This window comes from Mus caroli, chromosome 11, assembly GCF_900094665.2.
Source record: "Mus caroli chromosome 11, CAROLI_EIJ_v1.1, whole genome shotgun sequence".
In the NCBI taxonomy this organism is placed as follows: Eukaryota; Metazoa; Chordata; class Mammalia; order Rodentia; family Muridae; genus Mus; species Mus caroli.
The window spans coordinates 11,027,479-11,033,975 of NC_034580.1; positions in this window are offsets into that span (position 1 = coordinate 11,027,479).

The window sequence follows — 6,497 nt, forward strand, 5'->3', positions numbered from 1 at the left end:
TTGGGGAGGAAAGCAGGATCATTTCCTTGAGCACTGAAGATTTCAACACATGTGCCTCTCTGGTACTCATTTTCGAACATGCCATAGACTGACCTGGGATTGGGAGGCAGAGTTTGCCAACTGAAGATGGGACAAAGCTATCTCTGGACGCTGCTGGCTCGGGCACCTTGAGAGGTGTGAGTACTTCACACCTGAAGTCAGCTGCACCATCACCTGTGAAGAAACCTGAAAGCTGGTGCTAAGAACTGGCTTGTTAAGTGGAGTTCAAACTTAAATTAGAATCTCTAAGATAGAATCTGAACTCAAGATCTGGTCTTTCAGCCTCACTTCTCTTTTACCTCCTTATTTTATTTTGTGGCATAGCAATATCATTTGACATCGAAATTTTGTATCCAGCAGGTAAGCTCATTAATAAAAGAAGTAAAGAACTCAAATCAACTTCAGAATCTCCATGACACTGGCAGATTCCATAGGTCCCTTCTATTCAATAACACAAAAACAGTAAAAAGTCTACTGAGAGTCAGTTTCAGATCAGACAAGAAGCCTGTAAAAACCAAAGACAGCATAGCTGCCTAGAAGATACAATGATCGCTGAAGTACCAGGAAAAGTTTCAGACCAACTGAACTACTTAGAAAGAATACTCTACAATAGGTTGAGGTGCCTGCAGTTTTTGCAGTAAAATTTATGCTTCCAGCTCTCCTGAGATTTCACCCATCCTGGAGTGATCGTTAGTGATACACTTGTCTTTTGAGTCATTTCTGATTTTGTATATAACCTTTTTACTATATTTACTATATTTCTTCCTGTGATCTATCCAATAGCTAACTGTGAGTATCCACTTCTGTGTTTGCTAGCTCCTGGCATAGTCTCACAAGAGACAGCCATATCTGGGTCCTTTCAGCAAAATCTTGCTAGTGTATGCAATGGTGTTAGCGTTTGGAAGCTGATTATGGGATGGATCCCCGGATATGGCAGTCTCTAGATGGTCCATCCTTTTGTCTCAGCTCCAAACTTTGTCTCTGTAGAGAAAGTACCCAAGGAGCTGAAGGGATCTGCAATCCTACAGGTGAAACAACAATATGAACTAACCAGTAGCCCCCACCTGAGCTCATGTCTCTAGCTGCATATGAATCAGAAGATGGCCTAGTCGGCCATCAGTGGAAAGAGAGGACCATTGGTCGTGCAAACTTTATATGCCTTGTTATGTTTTGTTTAGTGGGTTTTAGACAAATAGGTGTATTGATTTGTAAAGCTGTATATGTATAAAACCCTATTTTGTTCATGTTGATTTCATATATATATATATATATATATATATATATGATTATATCAAAGAAAATAGAGAAAATTATGAGGTGGGATTTAAAAATTACAATCTAAAGATAAATTTGAAATTGTTCTCCATTTCATTGATAGAATAAATATACAGGGGAATGCCACGGCCAGGAAGTGGGAGTGGGTGGATAGGGGAGTGGGTGGGGGAGCGTGTGGGGGACTTTTAGGATAACATTGGAAATGTAAATGAAATAAATACCCAATAAAAAAATCATGAAAAAAATGTGCCATACATACAATAAAAAACAGAATGGAGAGTAAGAATAAGGGAGACATTTATGTTACTTCTGATCAATTTTCTATAACCCTAATACTGATTTATAAGCAGAAGTCTAATAGCAGCAAAAGAAATGACTAGGTGATGAAGAGTGCTTGGCAACCTTCCAAAGGAAACAAATTCAGTTACCAGGACTCTTATCAGGTGGTTCACAATGTCCTAAAAGTCTAACTCCAGAGCCTTTTTCTGGACTCCATGGGCACTTACACTTACATGGAATACACACACATACACACACACACACACACACTCACACTCATAGGTGAGAGAGAATCATACATATATAAATAAAAAATTAAATAAAGTCTTTTTAATTAAAAATATTACATGCATTTACCTTTAGTCACTAACGTCCATTAACAGTAGATCATATAGGTAACATTATTAAAACAAGATAAATGAAAGAGAAAGAAAATAATATAGTATAAATAGAAAATTACTGTCTGATTAAAGTAGATTAAATTTAGAGAAATGTTCAAGTGATTGGGAGGCAATAAGAGGAAATAATATTGTTAGTTATGTCTTGTTTTGTGGGTTTTAGACAAATAGGTGTATTGATTTGTAAAGCTGTATATGTATAAAACCCTTTTTTGTTCATGTTGATTTCATATATATATATATATATATATATATATATAATTATATCAAAGAAAATAGAGAAAATTGTGAGGTGGGATTTAAAAATTACAATCTAAAGATAAATTTGAAATTGTTCTCCATTTCATTGATAGAATAAATGGAGACATATTTAATATTCTGTTCGTCATAGTGATTTACATTGCCAGCTTAGGTTGTACTGTGGTATCCTCCTTCAAAAACCAAAACAAGAAAAATAATTAAACAGAACCTAAAAGTTCAGAACAGCATGATCAACAAAATTGACATAGATAAATAGAGATGTATAGATAATTACTTGCCTTCAAATATGATTTATGAACACAATTTAATCAGATATGAAGCCAATAACCAACATCAATCAGCACCTTAAAGCTTGTCTTTCCTTGGCTAATTAAGATGTGACTTGTAATGGATATTAAAAAATATTTTAGTTGAGCAAATATATGATTTTGATTTAATGCTTCACATATATTTGATAGTTTCAATATTTGCAGTAGTTTCTGTAATGTTGATAGCACTCTGTTCTTAGAAAAATTGGGTAGGGGGATATTTTCTCAGGCTTAAAGCACAGAAGCTGATACAACTATTAACCAAGAGTGATAAATACATCTCTAGCTGGCAGCATAACTTGGCCATGTTCCCACATGTCTTAGGGTTTTATTGCTGAGTAGAGACACAATGATCATGACAATTCTTATAAAAGAAAACAATTAAATGAAGAGGTTTAGTCCATAATTGTCAAGGTGAGAAGAATGGCAGCATTCAGGCAGACATGGTGCTAGAGAATTAGCTGACAAGTTTACATATTGATCTACAGACTGTAGAAGGAGACACCATACTTCCAACAATGTCATATCTACTCCAACAAGGTCACAACTCCTAATTGCATTTCCTATGAGACTATGAGGAACATCTTCTTTCAAACTATCACACAGTGAATAACTGTTGGATAAAAGATGTAACACTGAGAAGGTCTCAGTTGATGCCAGGCATTTTGGTAGTCTTGGATCTTTGGTGAGAGGCTCTAAAAAGCAATTGTACAAAGTTATGAAGTAATGTCTCTGTTGTAGTAGAAACCACAGGACACTGGAGACACCATTTACTAAGACATGAGAAAAGGGGAACTGTGATCAGAGAATAGAACAGAACCAAGATCTTTGTGAGTTTCAGGCAACAGAAAAGGATAGATGCTGCTACCAAGCCATCTGAGTCCTAGTTGATTATACTATGAACTCCAAAGCATCACACAGAACCACAGAATTTGGTGTTTGTAGTGGTGAAATCAGGACTTGTTTTGGTGTGATTCTTCCTTATTATACCCAAGTTCTTCAATTTTGAAACAGAAATGTTTATATTCTTCCAATTTATTTTGGTCATATGCAGTTTGTATTTAATTTCATTTTATATTTAATAGGAGGCCACATTGAAAGTATTTTACTCCATTTTTAATGTCCCCAAATTCTTTTGGTCTCAACACAATTTAAAAGAATGTCTTTTCTGAGACTGATGGAGAAATCTCTTAATTTCCCCATGGAAAATCAAAAAAAAAAAAAAACCAAATTAAATACTTCCAACAGCCAATATATTGTGCATTACCTTTTCAAAAGGTAGAAAGGAAACATAGTAAGAAAATGCTGGAACAAAGCAAGACTAAAAACCGGAAAGGAAGACGCCAGATCCTGTAACTCTCTGCCCAATCTCAAAGAGGTTAGATAGTTTAGAAAGTCTTTTCAGCTTTTCTGACTATAACAGAATTCTCTCTCTTGGGCCAGTTTCACTTCCTGTATACAACTCTCCCTGGTAGACATTCCATGGCTTTGGTGTCTTAAACATCCTGGAAATTCCATTATTATCCAGGCTCCAGCTTTAAAACATTATTAAATTTCTCTCCTGCCCTCCATGAAAGGACTTCCTGATACACTGTGACCTCAGCAAGTCCCCTTAACCACTGTTTTCCACAACTGAGTTCTTCATTATATTTTACTTTTCTTCCAAATCTTTCAAAACCCAGAAGCCAAAACCACATAGCTGATTCTTCTATGTTTGGCTGCCCACTTGGAATAAAGCCTGTCTCCCAATCTTTTATTTTATTTTGTATAAAATTTACTTTTATATTAGCTTTTATGAGTTAACACTTCCTTAAGCACTTTTAACCAGTTGTGAGGTTAGAGGGTGGGGTCTTGTCCTGAAGGTAACACTGTTTATTCCATTTTGAATCAGACATCTCATCTCTTTCAGCACAAGCCTTGGCTCCAACATTAATTTCCTGGTGTTCTTTTTTCTCTTCAAACTGAATATTTTCTATTTCATTTTGTGCTTCACGTTGCTATTAATTATAGATCTGCATAATACATATTACAAGGCTGTCTTGAAATCTCTCCAGCCAACAAAATTTGTCCAAAATATTTCAATATAGCATCAGGGAAATTCTTATAACACAGACAAAAATGTATACAAATAGACATATTAATTGCCAAAATATCACAAGAATGGTCTTCAGCCCAGTTGCTGTTGTATTGTTCCTCTCTAAAACAGTTGATCTCAGACCCTATAATCCTCATTTACCTTAGTACTCTTGTCTTCCAAGTTCCTACTTGAATAGCCCAATAAGCCCTACTTACAGAATTTAACTACTTTTCATGTTCAAAGTGGTGAGATCTTCCATATCCCTCCATAAAAAAAACAAAACAAAAAACAAAAAACTATGAAGTGAGATGACATAGTAAGGGTTTTACTGCTGTGAACAGACGCCATGACCAAGGCAAGTCATAAAAAAACATTTAATTGGGGCTGGCTTGCAGGTTCAGGGATCAGTCTATTACCATCAAGGTGGTATATGCATGGCAGCATCCAGGCAGGCATGGTGCAGGAAGAACTGAGAGTTCTCTGTCTTCATCCAAAGGCTGCTAATGGAAGACTGACTTCCAGGCAACTGGGGTGAGAGTCTTAAGACCACAGCCACAGTGATATACCTATTCCAACCAGGCCACACCTCTAGATGGTGCCACTCCCTGATCCAAGAATATACAAACCATCACATGAGACATTACCCTACTTCCAGGTACCAACTTCTGTTGTAGTTACTTTTGAATTGCTATAACAAAATAACATGACTAAGTCAAATTATAAAAGAAAATGTTAATTTGGAGCTCATGATATATCTATTAGTATCATAGCGTGTAATGTGGCAACAGGCAGGAAGGCCTGAGTCTTAAGCAATAGCTGATGTCTTACATCTAGATCTAAAGAAAGAAGGAGCGAGAAAGAATCTCTAGGAATGATGTGGGTTTTGAAATCTTGAAGACTACCTCCTCTTTCATATATACTTTAATAAAGTTTCTACCTCCTAAAACTCTCAAATAGCAGTACCAAATTATTCAAACATATGAGCTCCAGGTGTCTTCCTCATTCAAACAATCACAACATGAAAACAAAATATGTAAAATACTCCATATACAAATGTTAGTATTGATATGTATTTCAACAATAGTATTCTTACTAGCAAAGTTATAGAATAAAATTACTGTGGACTTTAGAGTTATGTATGCACATATGAATATACATGTGTTCTTGTATATTTCTGGCTTAATATAAGATTGTGCATATGTAGCTGAATGCCAACCAAATACAATTTTATATTGTTATTTCTTCCAGAAAGAAAATATCAACTTTTGAACCATATTTGTTTTGTTTTTGTTGTTGTTGTTGTTTTGGTTTTAGGTTTGTGTTGTTTTGGTTTTTTTATTTTGTCTTTTTATGTATAAATTACCAAGAAATGACATGCTTCCTATGGTGTGTTAAATCATTTTGTATAAATCTTAGATGAAAATCAATGCTCATGTGTAAAACTCAAACAATCTCTCCACAAACTGAGAAAATATTCTATTTTAAAATAACTTCAGAGTATTAAGGATGGTAAATATGCTTAAGAAACAGCCTTCAACTTTATATTTTATTTCTAGTTTTGCATCCCAGAATCTGCAACTCTTTCTGTGGTATACATGATATACTTTAAGAATTTTATAGCATTCTTTCATGACAACAATTTTAGGAAGATAATTTGCAAATAATTTTAAATAGAGCAAACAAAGGTAGAGTGTATTGTATGGATAAAACATGCTGGCTGATGTTCATATCTAAATGAAGACAATTTCAAGGTAAAGTAGAAAGGTAGAAGGTAAAAAAACACATACTCTCTTTAAATTCTGCCTTAAGATTAAAAGTCTTTTATCTAATACCTTCCTGCCAGATATCAAAGGCAGAAGC